The sequence below is a fragment of the Canis lupus genome, chromosome 22 (assembly GCF_048164855.1).
Source record: "Canis lupus baileyi chromosome 22, mCanLup2.hap1, whole genome shotgun sequence".
Classification (NCBI taxonomy): domain Eukaryota; kingdom Metazoa; phylum Chordata; class Mammalia; order Carnivora; family Canidae; genus Canis; species Canis lupus.
In genome coordinates, this window is record NC_132859.1 from 5682620 (window position 1) to 5705593 (window position 22974).

A 22974-nucleotide genomic window follows, 5' to 3' on the forward strand; every position below is an offset into this window, starting at 1 on the left:
TGCGCTGCAAACCTACCCCTTGGATCTACCATGGGTTTCTAATGCACAGCCTTATCCATATCCATTTATAATACATTTAGAATTAAGTAATGATTTCACCCAAATGCATTATCAAAATGAGGTATTAAGACATTTGAAAAAGTCTTAAAAGCTTAAAGAAGTTCCCTTGTTTTTATAGTAGCACTAATACTCCTAGGGCCAAGTTTAAAAATCTACCAACAGGCAGGGTAATATTAAAATAAAGACTATGAAATAAAGGATACTAGCTCCTTCCAAATCTTCTGGTTAACTTTACTGAACCCAAGAGAATCACGAAGTTGTAGCACCTATTTTTACTTGTACAGAGTTCCAAGGAAATGAACTTGGAGGATATGACCCAACAGCTATAAAATAGGAAATAGACATATTTACCCTCCAAAAGATTTTTAGTGTAACATGGAGAAACAAAGTAAGTTAGCATAAAATAAGAAATGTGAATATACCCTTCCTTTTGGGATGGTTCTTTTCGTCGAAAATATATATTAAAGTCTGTAATATGAAATATTGTATTAGGGATTTATTTCATATTATTTCAATACTATCATCATCCCACTGTTTCCATATTATTTCACTATGTTCTCAAGTCTGTACAGTAACAGGTCTCATCAGTTATTACCTTGACAACTTCTTTCCCCAATACATCTAATCAGAACTGTTTGGGAGGGTCAAAGGAAGATTCCATTGAAGCCATCAACCACCTTCCTGAGCTTTCTTTGATTTTTCTAAGAAAAATCCATTTGCCATAATTTGACCTTATACTGTAAACTGACTCAGCATGCTTATGTTCATGATTAAAAAAAAAAAAAAAAATTCTTGTCACAATCCTAACTTGAAAGATCTATTTCTGGCTTGTTTTGTTTCAGGTTTTTAGGAATAAGTTTCTGCAAAGGGATAATGTCATAGGCTAGCGCCTTTCTTTCATTTTAGCAAGCTTTATGTAATAGAGCATCACTTCTAATACTTCAAGTCAGAAGGTGGCAAAAGACAGTCACCGATATCAAGGAACTGACAGGCTTCAAGGCCTGGGGTAGAGGCCTAGGTCTCCCATCAGCATCATGAGCTGCATTAAAAAACTCACTTCTTTAAGTCTCAGGCCTTTTATCCATTTCAAAATTGCTATGTAAGCTACACCATATGTTTATCATGAAGATCAGAGAAGATAATGTTTACGTCATGCCCCTGGCACTGAGTGTCATTCTGTGAGCAAGGTAAAGGTCAGGAGCTGCTACTGCCAACCCCCACCACCACTTTGATCGTATATCCAACAAAAGAAAAACAAAGTATTGGCATGAGGGGAACTTTTATAGTATCCTTAGTGATGCCTATTGATATGCTCACAAAGTACCACTTATCTATCTATGACTTACTCCGAATGAAACCCTGCTTGCTATCTGGGGAGGTCATGAGCATGTTATTAGCTTGAAAGCGTCTGGATGAAAAATAACTTTTACAGAAAAACAACACTAGGAGTCACAAGAGAAACCACAGAGCGCGGCTGGCCAACATAAATAAGCTCAAGGATAAACCACATGGTCTGATTTCAGGACTATCCAGTTGAGATGTCTTAGAGAAAACCGCCTTTCTCAGGACAAAGAACAACTTGGCTCTAAGAGAAATTCTGGATCTCAGTATCTCCACATCGTATCTCTTACTAACACTGGATCTGTTTAAGTGAAGAGAAGCAAGGCTTACCCCCCTGAGAATCCAGGTACTGTCAATACACCCAGATCAGCTTCTCTAGCTCCAACAATCGCACAGAGACAGCTCCGGGCCCTGAACTAGGCCTGGCCAACACCAACACTGATCTTCCTGAGCTATTCACGCGACTGCCTCCCTTAACACAAACCACCCAGGCCCTCCTCCCCGTGAACGTGAACGCAGCTCAGATTGAAATAATGGAGACAAATCACAGGCGCCTTCTATAGATTCTGTGTCAGATCCTGTCAAACCTTTTAATATGAAGCTCAGACCTTTGGTCTCTGTTTGGTATTTACCGCACTCATTCAGGAACGATGCCATTCTACTACATTTCTTACATATGCTACCTTTCTATGCACGGCTTGATGTGATCGCACTGAAACTGCACCTTCAAAAAGCTACGTTCCTAAGGATATTTAGTGAAAAAGTTGGCAGACGAGCAGGCCTCTTCCATACAGTTTGTGGTGACAGATCTGGGGGGCCCAGGGATCTACATTTCAAAAGTATTCCAGATTATTCTGAAATAGCAAAAAAAAAAAAAAAAGACTATAAAACACAATTCTGCAAATACATGTAAATTTTTCATTGATATGTGTGTGTGGGGGGGGGGGGACAAAAAAACTAGAGTAGCCTCTGCAATTGATGTTAGATAAACTCAGCTTCCCAGGGAGTTCAAAACGTGTTTAGTGCTGACTATGCTGCTGAATAATTGTGGTTTGACAAATAAAAAGGTCAAGAAAAAGTTAGAATAAACATCCTCTTCTAGAGGACTGCCTGAAAACCCTGGGGCAAATCACCAGCAATGCACCTTCTTTAAGAGGTAAGGTGAACACGCCGCTGGTATCTCTCGAAGTTCATCCCACCTTTGAGTTCCCAGGACCACCCCTCAATACGCGCTTGCAAAATCAATGGACACCTCCTAAAAAATCCTTAAAGATGAATTCCACTCTAACTCTACTCTGGACACAAGGAGAATAATAGAATGAGCACTAACTCTAATACCAAACTTTGCTTCTGAGTTGTACTAACTGATGCTTTTATTCTGAGGCCAGTAACCGAACACCCGATAAAAGGAGAAGAGGTAACAGAAGGTTTAGAAGTTGCATCAGGGAAGAAACAAGATTTGTGTAGAGATTCAATGTGTTTGGCATCCCAGTATCTATCCAGTGACAACACATTCTAAAAACCTAAGAACAGAAATCTGGTCACTATCTAGCGCTCGCATATGCAAATCTATATAGAGGAACTATATCCTAAATCATCCTGAGATTTCGCTTCAAGATACACTAAATTGGGCTGCTAGGATTAATGCTAAAATGTAAATATAAAGTAGTTTCTGTTCCATTTTGATTGCTCCATGCCGTTCAACCTATGGCCATGTAATTTGTACATTTTATCCGACACAGCTTGGTCCAAAGAACAGAATAGCAGCTTTGTTATTTACTTGTTGTGTGATCCTATGGGAGTTAAATTCTCTGAGTGGCCGTAACTTTCTGTAGACTGGCAACAATACCATTGATCTCACTGGTGATGTGTCCGGCTTGAGCAAGCTAGAGGGCCAACTTCATACAGGGTAGGGTTCCTAAAAGAACAGGCTGTTAATCTATGTTGTTATTTTTCTTTCTTTCCTTAAGGTCTCAAGCTAATAGCAACAACAGTTGCCCAATTTAGCACTGTATCTGTTAAAAGTACTAAAAATAATGCAAATAGCAAAACCCAGTGACAACGCATGTCAATCATCAACAATGTAAGCTTGGCCCTTAATCATCATTCTGTATTGGCCACATCCACTACAGAAGATGCCATTCTAACACATTTCTTATAGTGTTATGTTGCTGTGGTTTGTTTTTGTTGATGGCACTGACATTTACTGTCAGTGAGCTGCCCAACTAACCAGAGTCTGTACCATAAATACCTTTGATGCCAAAGAGGCTGTTTAGAGGTTAACTTGAACACAGATTTCAAAGACATCATTGTAATATACATACTATGTATTTTAAGGGAATGGAGGAAGTTCAGTGCAGTATCAATTCAGATTAAGTTCATTTTTCTCCAGTAATTTTTCTACAGCTTTACATTAAAAGTAATCTTTCCAAAAAAGTCAAAATGTTCCCCTGGTAGTCCTAAAAACCTATATGAGACCGATAACGGTCACTCAAGAGATCAACTCATCAAGACTTTAATTTCTGAAGTTATAAACTATTCAACTGTGAATTTAAGGATTTTTCTCATTAGCTTTTGAAATGGGCACAAGTTTGTGATTGTAACAAAGGAGAATGTATGTTTGGATTAACTATGTGAGCTTCAAAATAAGCACCTGGTTAATTTTTGAACATTGTAGTTTAATAAAGAGCACTTTTTAAATTTTTATTTTAAAATTTTATTTATTTATTTGAGAGAGAAGGAGAGAACGAGCAGAGGGGAAGGGCAGAGGGAGAGGGAAAAGCAGACTCCCCACTGGGCAGGGAGCCCGATGAGAGGCTAGATCCCAGGACTGTGAGATTAAGACCTGAGCCTAAGGCAGACACTTAAGCAACTGAGGCACCCGCATGCCCCAATACGGTGCACTCCTAAGTAATTAATAATAGATGCATATATAGTACATACTTAAAAATGATGAGTATGTATGTACACTATATGATGTATATACACCATATGATGTATAATGGGATATAAATTGTAAAGATAAAACTGAATAGAACTACTTGGCAATTTAGAGATATGAGAAAACGGTCTTTTAGCTATTTTTAATATTTAAGAACTAGCTAACAATAAAAAATGAAACATCTTAGATATTGGTGAAACTCAATAAAAAATCAAAATTCTGTTTGAAAACTAGAGAAACTAACCTCTCATTTTTAACTATAATTCATCTACCTAAAATAAAAGGCATATGGTGATTTATGAGATCAGAATGTAAAAAGACACCTGGGCACCTGAGGGGCTCAGTAGGTTAAGCAGCTGCCTTCAGCTCAGGTCATGATCCTGGGAGAAAGCCTGACATGGGGCTCCCAGCTCCGCTGAGGAATCTGCTTCTCCCTCTCCTTCTGCCCTTCTCATGCTCGGTCTCTCTCTCTCTCTCTCTCAAATAAATAAAATCTTTTTAAAAAAAGAATGTAAAAAGACATTAAGCTGCCAAATAGTAACTAAGTGATAGAATTAAAATTATTGGGTCACATCTGGGTAGACTCTGGAAATAAAGGGTAACGAAAAAATTATAAGGGTACCAGCTTATACTCATCAATCTTTTCCAACTTTCACTGGAAATACTGGTTTTCAGGAAAAACTGTTTCAACTGCACCCATTTATTTCAATTGTTAAAATAAAACCAGTATTTCCTTTGGGGCAATTGAGATACACAAATGTTTTTGAAGCACTTTTTGGAGATATTCATTGCTCAGATATTGGCCAGAAACTCTGGCAAAGGAATTTGGTAGCTTCCTATTGAAAATTCTTACTACTTTTTCTTTTTTTTTTTCCAGCTGAGATGATACAAGTATCTCAGAAAAATTTTGCCAAAGGGGGAAAAAAAACTGGCAGTCAAAAAATATCATTCCGTGCATTTCCAAAAATATTTCTTATGGCTCTACCATGCTAATTTGTAATTATCGATTCTGATACAAGGTGAATAAATTTACATATATAATATTTATTTAAAAATTACTGGCATCTAGTGGTAGGAAATTTAAGGCAGTTTAAAACACGATTAACTTTTAGAAAAAATTATATGCACGCAAACATGCTTGCACATGCATATACACTCCCATTTTGTTTTCGTTTAGGTGGATATGAGTTTGATTAACTCTAGAAATTAGTTTATTGGCTTGCAAATATTGAAAATAGTTTATTGCACCTAACACACAGGATTTAGTTGCTTTTAAGTGTATGTTTTCTTACAGGCTGCTTGTTTCCATGAAGGACTTGCTCCAGCTTACAAGAACAGAAGCACCTTATAAGAGGAAGCTCAAGCTTTCTCAGCCTCGGCACTATTGACATTTGGGCCGTACAGGTTTTGTTGTGGAGCTGTTCTGTGCACTGTAGGATATTTAGCAGCATGCCTGGCTTGCTAGATGCCTGAAGCACTCCTGTCCTCAGTTATGACAGTGAAAGTTGTCTCTAGATATTGCCAAATACCATATTTGGGGCGAGGGGGAGGCAAAATCATCTCCAGTTGGGAGTCAACCACTGCTTTATACCTCATGGAATTTAATGGGGGCTTCTTAGCCTGCTTTGGCAGCCACAACAAAATACCACAGACTGAGTGTTTTAAACAACAGGAATTTATTTTCTCACAGTTTCTGGTAAGAGTGTTTTCTGGCTTGCAGACAGCTACCCTCTTGCTACCCCTCATACAGCCTTTCTTGGTGCGTGCACGAGGAGAGAAGGTTTGTTCTAATGTCTCTTAGAAGGACATTAATCCTATCAGATTAAGGTCTCACTCTTGAGACTTTAACCTGAATTATTTCCTTAGAAGCCCCATCTTCATATACAGCCACACAGAAAACAGGGCTTCAACATAAGAATTGTAGGGAGGGGGGGACACAAACATTCAGTGCATAAAAGGGGTACACAACTAAAAACTGCCAACCCAAAGTTATTTGTAATTAACTTTAAATATTTCCATACTCACATTTAAATGTCTGACAATTTCCTCAAACTTAAGATAATAAGCTTTGTCCTATAAAACCTGACTCAAAGAAGGTGGGCAGTTGACCAGTTAGTTATTCCTTCTAATTTTGCCACATTCTAATAGCTGTAGCTTCTAAAAAGTTTCAAGGTCCGAATATGTGAGTTTCAATGTTTATTTCTTATGTGAAATTAAAACAAAGATGGTAGTATATAAAAAAAAAAGTAAATAAGTTCCAAAAATATATTAATAGCTCCATTCACCCATTAACTAGAACACTGGATATGCTGACTTTAAGAGTCACAACATTTTCTTGGTCTCACTTCCCTACAGAAAGGTTCTTTCAGGATAACTACATGTGAGACGTATACTCCCTACTTTGAAACAGAAGCTACTGAGAAAGGTAAATTAAGTAGCCAGAGAACCCAGAAAAATAACGAACGACTTCGGACCACCACCTGAAATGCTGGTGGATCCTTGCATAATTTTGTGTTTAGTCATATGCAAATGTATACACACATGTATGTAGGTATACACACTTGAAATTGGATTAAGGCCGTTCCTTGCATGAGAAGTAAAGGCTAAGAGGTGGAGGGAAAAGAACATTCATTTTGTCTGTTCATCTTCTGTTTTCACTGGATGAATATAAAGCCTATTTTCAATGGAGGCAGCTCTCTAAAGATGTAAACTTTTGTTGGGAGATGATGCAACCCTAATCTAAACATAAATAAGGAAAACAAAAGCCTTCTCTTTGGAATTAGAACTATCAGAAAAGAAGAAATTTTGTCAGTGGACAGTGAAAAACAAAATGCTGATAATGATCAAAGAAGCTAAAGGATAGGGTTAAGAGGGTAGACACAAGGGCTCTAAAGGTTACTGGTTGTGGGGGGGTGATGGCTTTTGCCGTTAGTCTAAATGGATAGAACTCTAGAACACCCAGCTTCCCTGAATAGTTAGCACCATCCTTAGATGTATCTAGAGAACCACAAGGAGATGGACAAATTGCACCAATTCTAGTTAGATTCAGGACACAGAGAATCTATTACTTGTAGGATTATTTGGAATACATGGATTTCCTGTATGCTTTAATGAATAAATGCTAAGACTTCTACTAAAAAGACAAACACGGGGATCCCTGGGTGGCGCAGCGGTTTGGCGTCTGCCTTTGGCCCAGGGCGCGATCCCGGAGACCCGGGATCGAATCCCACATCGGGCTCCCGGTGCATGGAGCCTGCTTCTCCCTCTGCCTGTGTCTCTGCCTCTCTCTCTCTCACTGTGTGCCTATCATAAATAAATTAAAAATAAAATAAAGATGTTATTCTAAAAAAAAAAATAAAAAAAAAATAAAAAGACAAACACATACACACACACACATATATATTCACCCCAACTATGTACCTATTTCTAAGAGCAGCATATGTATTACAAACTTAGATTCTGCTCTTGTTGCAAATTTAAGAAACCTAGAATATAAAACCTAAAATTTACATTTCATGTTTTATTTCGAAAAACACATAAGGACTTTTAGAAAGCCATAGAATAAAACGCAAAGGAACACTGGACTATCATTTGGTATAAATCCCTAATGTAGCTGAACAGGTATTTTCATTTCTTTTCTTGGAAAATCTCTGTGGAGATTTTACTGATTTTAAGTTATTGTTTTGTTTTGCTGTGTGTTGTAAACAGTGTACTATATTCTATTGTAAAGATACATAGTATCTACATTCTTAATAAGCCAGTACCATATATTTACTCTATTTAAGTTGTATAGTATTGTATGTAGTAAATATGTAATATTCACATATTTTTTTAAAAGAGTTTATTTATTCATGAGAGACTCAAAGAGAGAGGCAGAGACAAAGGCAGAGAGAGACCCAAGGTCCCTTTGGGTGGCCCGATACAGAACTCGATCCCAGGACCCCAAGGTCACAACCTGAGCCCAAAGGCAGATGCTCAACCACTGAGCCACCCAGGCGTCCCTATAATATTCACATGTTAACAGTAATTTTTCTATGTCCTTTTAATCCTCAAGTATTATAGCTCTTTAACTCATAACAAAATGGGATTTCTATTGTCCTTGCTGTTTTTGCACACTGTACCTATTTCAGAATTTTATCATGTGGAAAGGTAAGAAGATATTCTTTACACCCAACACTACTTTTCCTGTTTTACTTTCCTCATTGGACTTGCAGGTAACACCAAGATCACATGCATTCTCAAAGAACCTGAAGATAGGAGCCAATTCTCCTTTTATTTTGCTAGGCATTTAACTTCCAGTCTTCTAAACTTAACATAAGGTAAATAGAGTAACACTAATCGATATCTAAAGCTTAACTTTCCAGGTGGAGACTACTCTATGTTCATCCAAACAACATGAGGCCAAATGCTTGGAGCTCAGGTCAAACCCAAGAGCTGGGAAATTTTTCTCCTATCAGTGAGAGGAAAAAAGCAGAAATTTATGAATGTATTTTAATTGAAATAGTCTCAGTTTTTAAAAATCATTTTAGCCCAGATACAAAATATTTTCAAAGGAAACACAAGAGAAGGCCAATTTAGATTTTTCCGTTTCTTGATCCCATAAAAAGTTCATGTTCACACATACACTGTGGCTTGACAATGATTGAGACTGCCAGGAAAAGGAAGAAAACTACAAACCCAGGTGCATACACACGATGTGCTGAGTTCAAATTTGTAATCTTGCCATGGCCTGAAAGAAGGTAACGGAGTCTGTTTCACTTGGGTTAAATGTTCTCTCATCAAAGTCTAACATGATCTCAACCCGGCAATTTTAGGTTAGACGTTTCTAGCTCGTACTCCAAGGCTGTTCTAGGCACTACTTCATAGAACATTCCTAAGTGCGGTGATGAAGATTCTTGGACATTAAAACCAATAGTGACATTTACAATATCCCAAAATATCCTCAATGCTGACGCAAACTCAACGCACTCTAACTCAAACATCGGGATACTATGACTTTTTTCCCAGAGAACTTAGGAGCTTTAATTGCACAACTCCCATTAATCATCCTGAAAATGGCATAACTGAAACTCTACACATCTAGAGAAGTATTATGTAATGCATGAGAGCCTGAAGAGGTGGAAAAAGGAGAAAAGGCAACAAATCACACACATTCTTGGTACAAAAATACCATTCCCTTCTTTCTCCAGCAGCTTTTGTCTGTGAGAGATCCCATATACGTACAACGGTGATGGCAACAGCAATATGAGCACACAATTGTAGCTGACAGTCATCTGAAGACAGTTGGCCTCTTCGGTTGAGGGCCCACAAGGATCCTATGTTAAGAAATGTCGGTGGTGGGATGCTGTATGAAGGAACAGGCTCACCTTTTTGTGACAGCCATGGCCTCGCCTCTACCCCGCAGAATCCCACACAAGCGTGTAGCCTACTGTGTGAAGTGCAGGGAAGGGTTTAACTGGCACCTACTGTCTGTCCCTCTTCCACCGTCTTCCTGTGTTCCCAACATGGGTCTGGCCAACATCCCTGAGTCAAACCAGAGTCTCCATGACCTTGTGAAAGCCCAGTGACATTTGGTAGGTGCCAGCATCATTAAACAGTCCAACATTTCTTGGCTGCTTTTTTATGGCACCATAAAATTGGAAATGCCAGGTCACTATGTTTCTATTATTTTTTTCAATTGCTTCATTATTTTTTCGGTAGAGCAACTGTCAGACTTCTAAACTGTTGGTAGCAAGAAACACTTGTGAAGTTTTATGGCATCCAAATGAGACACTCTTCAATCTTGGCTAATAATTAAAAACCCTAGCATTTACGTAATAAAATTTAGTGCTCTATTTGTAGCACATGCCTTTCAATTGAGAAATACAAAATGTTTTAGAAATAGTACCCAATTCATCATCGTATCATTATAGATGGATTACAACATGACCATATCTATTATATTTCTAAGGATTTCCGGAGGGTAAAAAGAAGGTGAATGTTCTAAGTCAACTGCATAGGATTTTTTCCTTAATGATCTCCTGAAAGACTTGTTTAAGCAGTCCTTTCCAGTCCTAGCATTGGCCACACAAAAGCTCTCCATCTTTAAATATCTCCCCAAACGTATGTGGGGAGGAGATGGTAAGGATGTGGGGAGGAGGGTGCTTCTCCAAAGGCATATAATCAAGCCAAGGCAGTCTAGCTACACAGTTGACACTCTTCCCCACTACGCTGGAGATGCATTCGCACTGATGTTCACTTTTAGATACTCAAGTACATATGTACGTATGTTTCTCTAATCATTACACTAAAACATAGATGATTCTACCCAGAATAGGTCAGAACCAAATGAATGCCTCTATCTCCATTGAGTTCTACAAAGAAGAAGATGTTTCACGACATAAACAAGTGATTCTGGAGAAGCCTAATCCACACGGTATTTCCAAAGTATAATGAATAACATTAGATTCTCTTATAAGTTTCAGTTTATCTGCTATTCATGTTTTTTTCCCTTCGGCAGGACTTATACTATAGGGTCAATGTTAGAAAATAAATGAACACCAAACAGGTTAAAATTTTGCTTCCCACCACCTGTTGCAACAAGACATCTAGCAAGGCAAGAGGTTCTTAGATTATCTGTGCATTCCCCTGACTGGCCTCTGTGATTTGGATATATTACAAATGGATACAAATGGACACGCCAAAGGATACTGGATATGCAGAAAAGGTGACTTTATATAGAAAAAAGAATACATATATTCTTTATATATGAATATATAAGTATATATTTAAATGTATGTATATATAATACATATTTACATAAATGTGTGTATATATATCCTTTCTATATAAATTCTTAATGTATGTATATAAAATGAAAACTATAAGTTAGTGATATAGAGAGGATGGCAGGTTTTAAGGGGCAAGTCTTTTATTCAGCAATAAAAAACTCAAAGAAAATCAAAGAGGTAAAACATCTCTGAAGTCAGCTCAAGATTAATAACACTATTACCTTGCATTTATATGAGGCATTTGCTATGTTTGTACCTTCTAGATACACCTACTTATAAATTTTTACATACCTAAAATAAGATTTATTATCAGTTATGATAAACTTTAAAGAATAATAATATGCAATATTTTCAAAGTCCTATTTCAATACTTTTCACTGTAAATCTTTCATCCAAGTCCACTAGTTGGGATACTGTCTACTGTGCATTGAATTAGTGCTCAGGTCATTTTCCCAACTGTACCGGATGTCCAAAATTTTGTCAATTATGTGCCGAAATTATTACACTACACTGCTCTCTAATCTTTCAGACACATCATCATCTTTGCCAAGTAGCAAACACCTTTTTTTACCCCCCGATTTTTCACTCGGACTCCTCTGTAAAACCTCTGGGATTCCCTCACTGCACACAAATGTTGTCGCTGGCTGGCCCCACAGGTCTCATCTCGAGACCAGTGATTAAACGCTACTTCTTCACATAAACAACAATGACAGAGCACGAAGAAAAGGTGAGGTGACAAAGGTCCTTACCACGGCTGACCACTGTCTCCTTCAGACAGATCAACTTTGTACTTGAACAAAATGTGCTCAATGACACTGGCTCTGTTCCTGCAGGGAAAGCACCCTCCCCCCCCCCCCCCCCCCCGCATCCCCATGACAATTTGCTAAAATTGTGCACAGACTTCAGGCTGCAGTGAGGAGGAAGACAATTGGCTCCTGAGCCCAGAACACATCTCGATTGGATGCTGACTGCAGCAGCACAGGCAGTGAGGGTGGGGGAAGGAAAAAAAAAAAAAAAACTCTAGAAGGAGAAAAAAAAAAAGCAGTATCACAACCAAGGCTATCTGAGCCTGAGCCGGTATCCTTCTCTCCCCCCACCCCCACCCCCACCCTAGAGGCTTCCACCGGCTTTTTAAAGGCAGGGCCCCAAGTCTCTACAGAGACGACACAACGCAAGGGACTTAAAAGTGATCAGTGGGAAGAAAATGGGAATTTTGAGAAAGAATTTTGAGCAAGAGCTCATGGTTTGAGTATCCTCCGGTCGCTTTTTGAGAAAGATGCATGGGCACAATAAACAAACAAGTACGACTGGGTGCGCGTGAATCCTGGAACTCTCACCAACATCTATAAGGAGACTCGTGGAGGCGGAAGGGTACTGAAGTCATCACTTAAACACAGGCACTCGAAAAAGCTGCATCATCACAAGGTTGCCTTGTTCTAGAAGGCAATCAGGGGCTGCGGAGCGGATTCCACTTTAAGTGCTTATTTAATTAAGATGAGGAGTATGGAGGTGGTGGGCCTCCCAAGAACATCAGCCATGGCAACACTGTTTTTTAATAAGCCGGAATTTTGGGAACGTAAGAGGGGAAAAGCACAGGCTGCTGTCACATGATGTTTTTCTCTTGCTATCGTATCAACAGCATTTAGGCTGGAGGCCCCATCTGCTAAACACCAGGCCTGGGTGCAGGGAGCGAGTAAAGCAACCGAGGCATGGATTTTCGCCTCCACCTCTGGCTAATGCAAGTGGGCGCCGGGAGCAGTAGCTGGTTTGCCTTCGCTGGCACTTAGGACCTGCCTCTCTGCTAACGGACTCACGTGGCTTCACTGTGCATTGTTTGTACACCTCCTTCCTGTGCCCACTGCTTCCAGAAGGCGGTGTCGTGTCTCAACCTCGTGCCCACCAGCTGGGCCAACCCAATAAGCCCAACAACTATTTGCCAAGTGAATGAGTCCATCTGTCTTTCAGGATACAAGATGCTCTGTCCAACAACATTTTCAAGCATTCCTTCTGTATCCCCTCCAGGGCCCCTCTCAACTCACATGCTATGGTCCCATTTTTTTTTTTCTTCGTCAACTCTATTTCCCTTCTTCCCTAGTCTCCTCCCCATTGGCTCCTTCTTTAGGTAACTTCTTACCAGAGATACCCAACCTCATCTTTGTACTTTGCTCCCCTCCACCCACCCATATAAGAAACATGGCCACTTGTTGGATTTATCTGTGTCCTTAGCTTGTAAGCTTCTCACATACAGGCCTTAGAGAGCTTCTCACAGGAAATGTCCCAGGACTTGACATAAAAAAAGCAACTGAGCCCCAGCTCAATGGTTAACATCGCATGAGCTGGAATCACAGAGTTGTTTGTTCAAATGCCAACTTCGGCATTTATTAGTAGTGAGATTTTGGGTTAATTATTCAACCTCACTACATTTCAACTTCCTCTTCTATAAAAATGAAGATAGGAATACCATCCTAGGGAGGATGTAAGTATTAGAGGAAAGAATGTACACAAGGGCCTCAGTTATGATGGTCTGGTACTCAGTAAATGGACATTCCTAGCATGTCCGTTACACCCCTGGAACCTCAGAAACCCTGCTTCCGGTTACTCGGTCCCACTTCTGGGGACAAGCTTGAAAGGACAAGCTTTCTCTACTTCCTTCAGCTTCCCCTCTACCAGAGTCCTTCAGCTCCCTATCAAGTTAGAATCTCTTCTACTGAACCCACACCAAGCCTCTAAGTGGCCAAGGATGGCAATGAATGGTCCAGCACACACACAAAAACAAACAAACAAAACAAACAAACAAAAGAAAACAAAACACCCATCCAGGAGCCAGGGAGACCTGGATTCACTGCAGCTCTTCACCCACTGGCAATGGGACCTTATGCAGGTCCTCAACTCCTGGCCCAAACAGCGCCTTTATTTGTGAAACTGCATCCGAGTAACGTCGCTCCTGGGTGGCTGTGAGAAAGCTTTCCCAGTGCCCAAGGTAAGTCTCTTACCAGAGGGAAACGAAGCATCTGGATTTTAAACTGAGTGGATAGTAACAGGGAACCATATTCCTAAGTTACATTTAATTACGAGAGATGACACTTTCAAATGTCACTTTCTGGGGGACATCTTCTCCCTCACTGTCCCTCCCGGCCTCGTCTTTACTTTCTTGCCAGAGAGAATAAACTCACAGTAGTGAACTCAGCACCTGTCAAATTGCATTACAGCTAATTTCCACAAGTCTGTCTGCTGCTCTAGATTAAGAACTTGTTAAAGACAGGGCTAAACCTAACTTAGCAACCTAAGCATTTCTGATAAATGTTTGTAGAATGAATACGCAATTTAAGAGACAGGAGGGCATTTCTGGCGTCCCAGCTATCACATCACTGCGATGATACTGATAAAGCCTAGGCGGTTGGTCCTTGACCATGGCTGCACATTATAAATAATAAATTTCTATACCCAGCATCCACTCCCAGAAATTCTAATTTCATTGATCTTGGCTGGGTCCCAGGCAAGCTCTCAGATGATTCTAATGACTGCTACTCTGAGGACCATTGGTTAGTCTATATATACCAATCCGCATTCTCATTTATGCATCAATCACAACTTTTTCCATAGTTCTTGCAAAGCCAGTGTTTGCCAATGACTCCAGGGCAACTGCTAGCGTTATCTGACTGTCTCTTCACCGACATATGTTTCTAAACTGGTTCCTCCATAGCTCCTTCCCTACACGGTGATGGAAAGGGCACCCAAGGGCAAAGGACGACCCAAAAAAGAGCTACTGCCTTTTGCTCCCTTGGGCATACAGTCATAGGACGGTGCCTCAGACCAGCACCACATGCTTCTAAACACCTTGTTCATAGGAAGCAAGAGAGCTCATGGGAAAAGAGGGGCATAGGATCCATGTCATCAATGTACCCAGGAGAGCCCTTAAGTATTCTTATTAGATACTCGACATTGATGGTACACCAAAAAGTGTATCAAAGTATTAGTGGCATTTTAGATTAGTAATAGCAGTTCATATACAATTTAGTTTCATTCCCATCCACTGAGGGCTAGAGGTCTTAGGTGGCTCCTAAGTTATCTTGATAGTATTGAGTTTATGACTCCATTGTAAGTTGCCTATGCTCAAGTTAAAATTATCATAGCTGCAGTAAACGTTTATGAAGGTAAACTGGCATGTCATAAATTTTCAAATAAGAAGATATGAGGTCTCCACAGGACTAACAGCATTTGCTTTGGAAGACCATTACAGTGGATAGAATCCTTGCCCTAATGGTGACCTCCTCTGTGTCCTGTCCGGGTGTAATTACAATGTCTATCATTAACCCTCACAATAATCTCTATCATCTACCCTCAGGGCAATCCCAAGAAGTGATTCTTACTAGCCTCCTATTACAAATGAGGAAACAGAAGCTTCCAGAGGTTAAATATCCCATGTAAGGCCCCACCTGTGTCAAGTGGTGAAGTTGGAAGTACTAGACATGTCAGAGTCCCCATACATCCCACCAGTGGGTAGGCAGGATACAGGTGGCCGAGACAATCTAGGGACTGAGGGCAACTTTAATCTGTTGTTGCTGTTTGCTTGCAGATACAACACATGCTTTTACTTCAATCCAGACAGAGAAACTGGACATTGATATGTTCCGCCCGCATCAGAAATTATTCAAAAGCGAAACAGAAGGTTTCTTTTGTGTTTCTTGCAATAATACCAGAGCATACAGAGTCTATGAAATTGTTCTAAAAGAGCAAGATTTGGGCAGCCTGGTGGCTCGGCAGTTTAGCACCGCCTTCAGCCCAGGGTGTGATCCTGGAGACCCGGGATTGCGTCCCACGTTGGGCTCCCTGCATGGAGCCTGCTTCTCCCTCTGCCTGTGTGTGTCTCTGCCTCTCTCTGTGTCTCTCATGAATAAACAAATAAAATCTTTAAAAAAATTAAAAAAATGAAAGAGCAAGATTTATATATAGATAAGAAATACATACGCACAGACACACCTATGTGGACATAGATGAAAGAGAAAGCAGAACAGAACAAGTGATTCATTGTCTCCTTATCAAACTTATCAAAGATCGGTGTAAAAAAGTAAGCTAGAAGCTAGGCACTGAATGGATGAGGCGAAAATAGATGGATGGATGGATGGATAGATAAATGATGGAAGAGAACTGTTGTCAAATGTTTCAAGGTGTTGCCTTAAATATACTTCACCTTAAATCTTAGTATCTTCTGGAATAACTCATTTATTCATTTATGCACCATTTGATGGGGCCTTTCATGTGCTCAGTGCTATGGGGCAATTGAGTCAATAAATGAATCAGATGTTTTTTGTTTTTTTTTTCCATGAAGAGAAATGAGGCATGCACTTAAATAACTAGAATATAATGACAGAAGGCAAAGATTGTTATATGGGACGTTCAGATAAAGAGTTCTCAATTCGAAGGAAAAAAAAAAGAGAATGCTTCCATTTATTTATTTATTTTTTTTTGTTAATTTTTTTAAATTTATTTATGATAGTCACAGAGAGAGAGAGAGAGGCAGAGACACAGGCAGAGGGAGAAGCAGGCTCCATGCACCGGGAGCCTGATGTGGGATTCGATCCCGGGTCTCCAGGATCGCGCCCTGGGCTAAAGGCAGGCGCCAAACCGCTGCGCCACCCAGGGATCCCGAATGCTTCCATTTAGAAGAATCAAATTAACGGCTTTGAAGATGAGGTATAATTTAAACATGAAGAGTTAGAAAAAATATCCAGGTAGAGGAAACGGCATAGTCTGAAGCATCAGTGACAAATAATAAATACATTTATAAGAGACGTGAGAAAGAAGTATGAAACGTAGGCTGACTCTGGTGTGAGGACAAGTTTTAAAAACTTGAGTTACAGATCATCTAGTTCCTTCTATAGACCGGGGCCCGGGATGTCCTCAGCACAGCAGCAAAGCTGTACTTCATGAACTCATGGGGCAGGACTGTGAGGACTCCTGAAGTGGCTGAGAGCTGGGGAGGGGACACCAATTAAGTAATTACTTTAACGGATGGGGCCAGAGCTAACACAGATCTGATCATTCTCCAAATCATCTCCCAGACCCATCTTTTTCACACCCTCCCCGTCCCACTCCTACTCTAATGCGTGCAAACACACACACACACACACGCTCTCCCAGCCACAGCGAACTGAACTAGGTTCAGTGTCTTTCGTAAGACATCACTTTGACCATGTAGATCCAACTATCAAAACACTCTGCCCTTGCAGGGTTTTTTTGGCCTGGCTAATTTGTAGTTAGACTTAAGAGTCTCCAGTTGATGTCACCTTCTTTAGGAAGCCTTTTTTTTTTTTTTTTTTTTTTAAGCTTCATCTTTGTTTTACGTTCTTCTGGCTGATTCCAGAGCATTCATTACCCTTTATCATAATTAAATGCCAGCTGCCTGTTTCCTTTACTAGACCAGGCTCAGTGAGAGTGGAACCATGACTGCTTATTTGCCATTTGCATTCCCAAAACAATACCTAGACAAGGGGCAGGCTCATAACAGGTGTTAATTTGTTATTCTATATGTTGGCAAATTGAACACCAATAAAAAATAAATTTATAAAAAACGAATCTTATAAAGCAACATGTACATTGCATCATATACATAGAATACATATTTAATAGACACAATGAACGTGTAGAGAACATACGTTAACCTGATGTCTGACTTCCAAACACCTAAAACAGTGCTTTTTGAACACCTAGTAATATTCTGCCAATTAAGCTTTATTATCTTTATATCTTATAATTTCATACAACTCAGTAGCAAATTTCTGGCTCAATCATTAGTCCATTACTCCGTTTCACTGCTGCCTTATACCAAGATAAAAACTGGACTCCAGAGGACAATCACATCTGAGAAGAATAAATAGTAAATGTAATATGGATTGTTCCGATTGGAAAAGGCTACTCAGAGGTATCAATACAGTAGATAACTCGGCAAAGATTCTGAAGCACTGCTCAAGCAGCATACCAATAAAGTAACCACATTATGTTCTTTTTCCTGATTTCAAAAACACCAAAAGCAATGAAAAACAAAGTTCATGTCTGCCTCGTTTTACTCTGCCAGTAGCTGATATGGATCATTTTAAGGTCTGTGCTCTGAATGTGACATATTCGTCTTTAACATCTGAACATAACAGTCATATTACCCCCCCCAAGAGAATCCTACAAGATCATGAAATCAAATATGAAAAGCCTGTCTAAAATTAGATGGAATTGTTCTAAACTGGTGTAGCAAATGCACTAACATAAAAAATAAATAAATAAATAAGAATCAGGATCTATGCCTACCTCCTAAACAGTTTTTCCAAACTATTTCAGTGACTCATAATGATGCGATTAAGTTTCACATTACCCAAAATACATTTAAGTACTCTACGTGTAACTATTTTTAGGTATCTCTGAAATTGTTTGTTTCACAGTTAGCACTGACCTGTAATCAAAATAATTTCAAATTTCATTTAAAAAGCTGTGGTTCCTAATCTACAATAAATTTCTCTTGTGCTGAATTAGGGCAACTGTTTTTGGTTTGTTTTGATTTTTTTTTTTTTTACATACATTGTGCCCTGAAAAGAACCATTTGGTAAGGCAGATTATTTTTTTTTAATATTGATTTCCAAAAGAGAATAACATTGATAATCAGATGGACTGATTATGCAAATGAACAAAAAAAATAATTCATCTTCAAATCGGTATGCTAATTATAAACTGCCAGGGTTTTCCTGAATATTCTAGCTTATGTGGGACCAGGGTGCAGGTGCCTCCCCCCGCCGAGTGAGTGCATGCCATGGTGGAGCCTGTGCCAGCGCACGGCAGCAAGAGATTTATAATGTATCAGTCAATGCAGTTATTTTAGGAAAATATTAAACAGAGGACCATGGAAGGATCAAGAAACACCTTAAAAAAGACTCGGGTAAAAATTCACAAATTATCAATAGCTTCGTTATTTACGTTTAAAGCATACCATTGATCATTTGAGATTGAAACAGCTCTCAAAATGATGATGTTCCTTAACTGCCAGATTTTAAAAGGTGAGGAAATTTTCAGGTTGGATCACCCATTTTTAACAGCCCATCGCTACTGTCACACAGGCTTCACAGGGCCGCCCTACAGGCCTCCTCTTTATACAGCCCTGCCGGCTTACTGCGTGTTGGGGGAACCTGTCATTTCCCCTCCTGTTGTCTTTCCAATGACACATTTAAGGGCAGGTCATATACCCCATCCCGCCCCCCATGTTTGTCTTCAATGCACTTCTATGGGTCCGCTATGCAAAAACATCTGTTCATTCACCACAAACCATTCCTTCTACCTCGGTTTTCGTAAACAAAACACCGCTCACACAAATGAACAGATGGTTCGTTAAAATAAAGAGGTAATCCTCACACTTTCTTTTTTGAGAATTTTAACCGACCTCTCTCTCTTTTATCTGCCTATCAAAACACCCCAAAATCCAAACCAACCAAACAAAAAACCAAAAGAAAGGGGATCCCTGGGTGGCTCAGTGGTCTGGCACCTGCTTTCGGCCCAGGGCCTGATCCTGGAGACCCGGGATCGAGTCCAGCATCGGGCTCCCGGCATGGAGCCTGCTTCTCCCTCTGCCTGGGTCTCTGCTCTCTCTCTCTCTCTCTCTCTCTCTCTCTGTGTGTGTGTGTGTGTCTCTCATGAATAAATAAATAAAATCTTAAAAAAAAAAAAAGAAAAGAAAAAGGTCACGTGAAAATAGTATGAAAAGAGAAGGTGATGTGGGCAGATCATAAAGCCTAACACACAAGGGAATATTTCAGAAAACAGATGGTCGGTACCATGAAGTGTCCTTCATACCACGACGTGGTACCAAGGTGAACAAAGTGCAGGGGAGAGCACACTGGGAGTCTAGCATTTTCCCTGAACTTCACAATGACCATAGGAGTAAGTAATATTAACCGTGTTGTGCCAATGGGGAGACAAAGACTCGCAGAGATTAAATGCCTTGCCCAAGATGACAAAAGTAGCCAATAAAGTTTGAGTCCCAAATTCAGGTCTGATGCCAAGTTGGAGGATTGTGTCCTCCATCACGCAGCTGCCTTCCCAGGAATTCAAAAAGACAGAGGGCCTAACAGGTAAGATAGCACACAGGTGGGAATTTCAGGCCATCCAATGGCCAGTGTTTAAGCCAACCTGATTGGGACGAAGGCTTTACTTAGGGGAGGCACGTTCAGAGAGTTAAGGCTGTGAAAATGAATAAAGGAAACCTCACTCAAATGGAGTTTTAGGAGGGCGGGTGGCGTGTGGGTGGCTCAGTCGATTGGGCATCTGCCTTTGGCTCGGGTCATGATCTCAGGGTCCTGGGATGGAGCCCTACGTGGGGCTCCCTGCCCAGCGGGGAGCCTGCTTCTCCCTCTCCCTCTGCCCTTGCCCCTGCTCATGCACCTGCTCTGGCTCTCTCTCAAATAAATAAACAAAATAGTTTTTTGTTTTTTTTTTTAAATAGAGTTGGGAAGCCATTAAGGGAGAGCTCTCAAGCACTGTCACCAGGCCCAGCCTGCAGAGTTCAGGAGGAAGAAAGATTTCCTCTCAGCATGGCTACAGCGAGCTGCCCTCACCTGCAGCCAAAGACAAGCTGCCACCACTCGGAATTCCCAGTTTCCTCCAATGAGCTTTTGTCAGAACACCACATCCCAACCTCCTCCTTTCCTCTACAAAGGGATGCCCTCCTCCTCTGTCCTCCAGACTTGCTGATGGTTTGCCAGAGTCTTCGTATTCTAAATTGCAATCCTCTGCTGTTTCCCAAATAAACGAATTTGCGGCTCGATAACCTTTGTTGCTTAATTTTTTTAAGGCTGACAAAGTGAAGTACGGGGCATTATCCTAAATGCCTGATTAGGAAATCTAGAGTGTAAGCAAGGATAATCCATTCATTGAATGGCTTTGCTAAGGACTACTTGAATTTCAGGAAGACAGTCCATGGTGAAGAGGACCTAAGTCATGAGGATAGAGTAAGATGGGCACCCATTAAACAAAGCAAGAGTAATGGCTTCACCTAATGGTACTTAACAATCCAAGACAAAATAGTCGCACTAAACCATTCAAGCGGGTTAAAGGTGAGCTAGTGCACAAATGGCCTCCGTGAAATTTATTATATACCAAGAGAGCAGAAAAAAAACCCACACTTCCACAATCATCAGGATGACTATACGACATCTGGGTCTGCAATAATCTGTATCACCCTGTGAAGCAATGAAAATGTACCTGATCACTCTGTCACCCCTCAAAGCCATCGGATATCTGCTTTGCAATCTTAAATTTATAAAACAAAAACAGCTGTCACAAAATAAAAAGGTATCCATATTTTTGTTGTTGTTGTTGTTTTATCAATCACGAACACGATGGTTAAACAGGAAGAAAATTAACTGGGGATGATGAGGAGGGAAAAAACACGACCCCCTACTGCCTCTGCTCTTCCAGACAGAGCAGTGAACATAACCTGCTCCACTCAAGCCCTCCCAGAACCAGTCTCCACCAGGCTGCTGCTCCTGTTTATGTTCCTTGTAGCACTGCTCACACCCGCAGTTAGGTGGCTGATTTATAGGTTTACCTACTGACTGACTGACTGATCCCATTAGGGATGTAGGATCCATGAGGGCAAAGCCTTATTTCCCGTCGTGGTGGGCCCCAGTGGTAAATAAAGGAAAGAACAGGCCTCCCATTATCCTCCCCATGATTTTCTGATTGGATCACTTTTATCTGATGGGATCACTTTTATCTGATTGGATCACCTCTTCTCCCCATTTGCTGACAAGGACTCTGAGATCCCCGTGAAACTAAGGAATTTGTACAGTCGCAGAACAACTAAAGCAATGGAGACTCCTCCGCCTGACTTATCTGCACTGTATAAACACATTTGGCAGGCTATATTTAGAACAAAAAATGGTATCAAGTTGAAATTCAAATAGCCAGTAGTGTACAAAATGCAGCAACTAAGAAAACAAAATCTAAGGGTTCTTTTCATTGTACATCGATACAGACTTCTTATGGCCGTCACCACAATACACTTTTGAGTGACGCTGCGGATTTCACCTGCATTGACTATGCCACGTGTTATCAGCTGTGTATCGGTATGTCAGAGTTGGTTTGTGTGAAATCCATAAACGGAGTTGTCAACAGCAAAGTTGTCCAAGTTACCCTTTGAACAACAACAACAACAACAAAAACCCCAAAACACCTCAATTTTGCCCCAGAGTATTAGGGTTGCCACTATCAAGATGATAGCAGGTCTCCACAGTTCTCACTTTGGATGAAATTGGGAAGAAAAATCTCTCTGATAATTTTGATCCTAAAAGCTGCTGTAGAGAACCACTGTGGGATGAAGGGGAATGTCAGTGATAAAAACAGATTCATACGAAACGGGTTACGCTCAATAACTGTTAGCACAGTTCTATAAATTAGGCCCCATTTTTTTTCAGTGAGGGTCTTCGAAAAAAAAATATTTAAAATAATCTTATACTTTGATGAAAAGCAGAGTCTATGAGAATTCCCAGGGAAGTAAATGACTCTTTTGAGAAAACAGTTTCTACAGAGAACTGTTGGATTGTAACATTCAAATTCACTGTGCCAACTACGGCACATGCGTATTAAGAAGGAACCTAGATCTACAATTTTGCTGATTTCCTATTTTTTTAATCTCTTAATCAATATATATTGGCTGCCTAACAGCTTATCATTAGGCTGGGTGATGGAGGTTAGAAAAAGAAATACAAAATGCAATTCCCACCGATAAACAAGAGTCCGATGCAGGTGGCATCGATGGCATCTGACTTCCTGAGAAACATCCTCAACAAGAGGAGTGGATAAAGTTGGGGGCTCAAAGGTCAAAGG

The 22974-nt window shown here is 40.2% G+C and overlaps 1 protein-coding gene across 50 annotated transcripts in view; it reads right to left on the reverse strand.

Annotated features, from left to right (window-relative positions):
• MBNL1 (muscleblind like splicing regulator 1) overlaps positions 1-22974 on the reverse strand; it is a 203457-nt gene that overhangs the window by 41387 nt on the left and 139096 nt on the right. For 2 of the 50 annotated variants that reach the window (XM_072792259.1, XM_072792258.1), the window contains exon 1: positions 11862-11909. The exons of 47 other annotated variants lie outside the window; for them this stretch is intronic. The gene's annotated coding sequence lies outside the window, so the exon portion shown is untranslated. Of the gene's footprint in view, positions 1-11861; positions 11910-22974 lie in introns of those variants that run through there. One more of the 50 variants, XM_072792248.1, reaches the window with a different exon arrangement.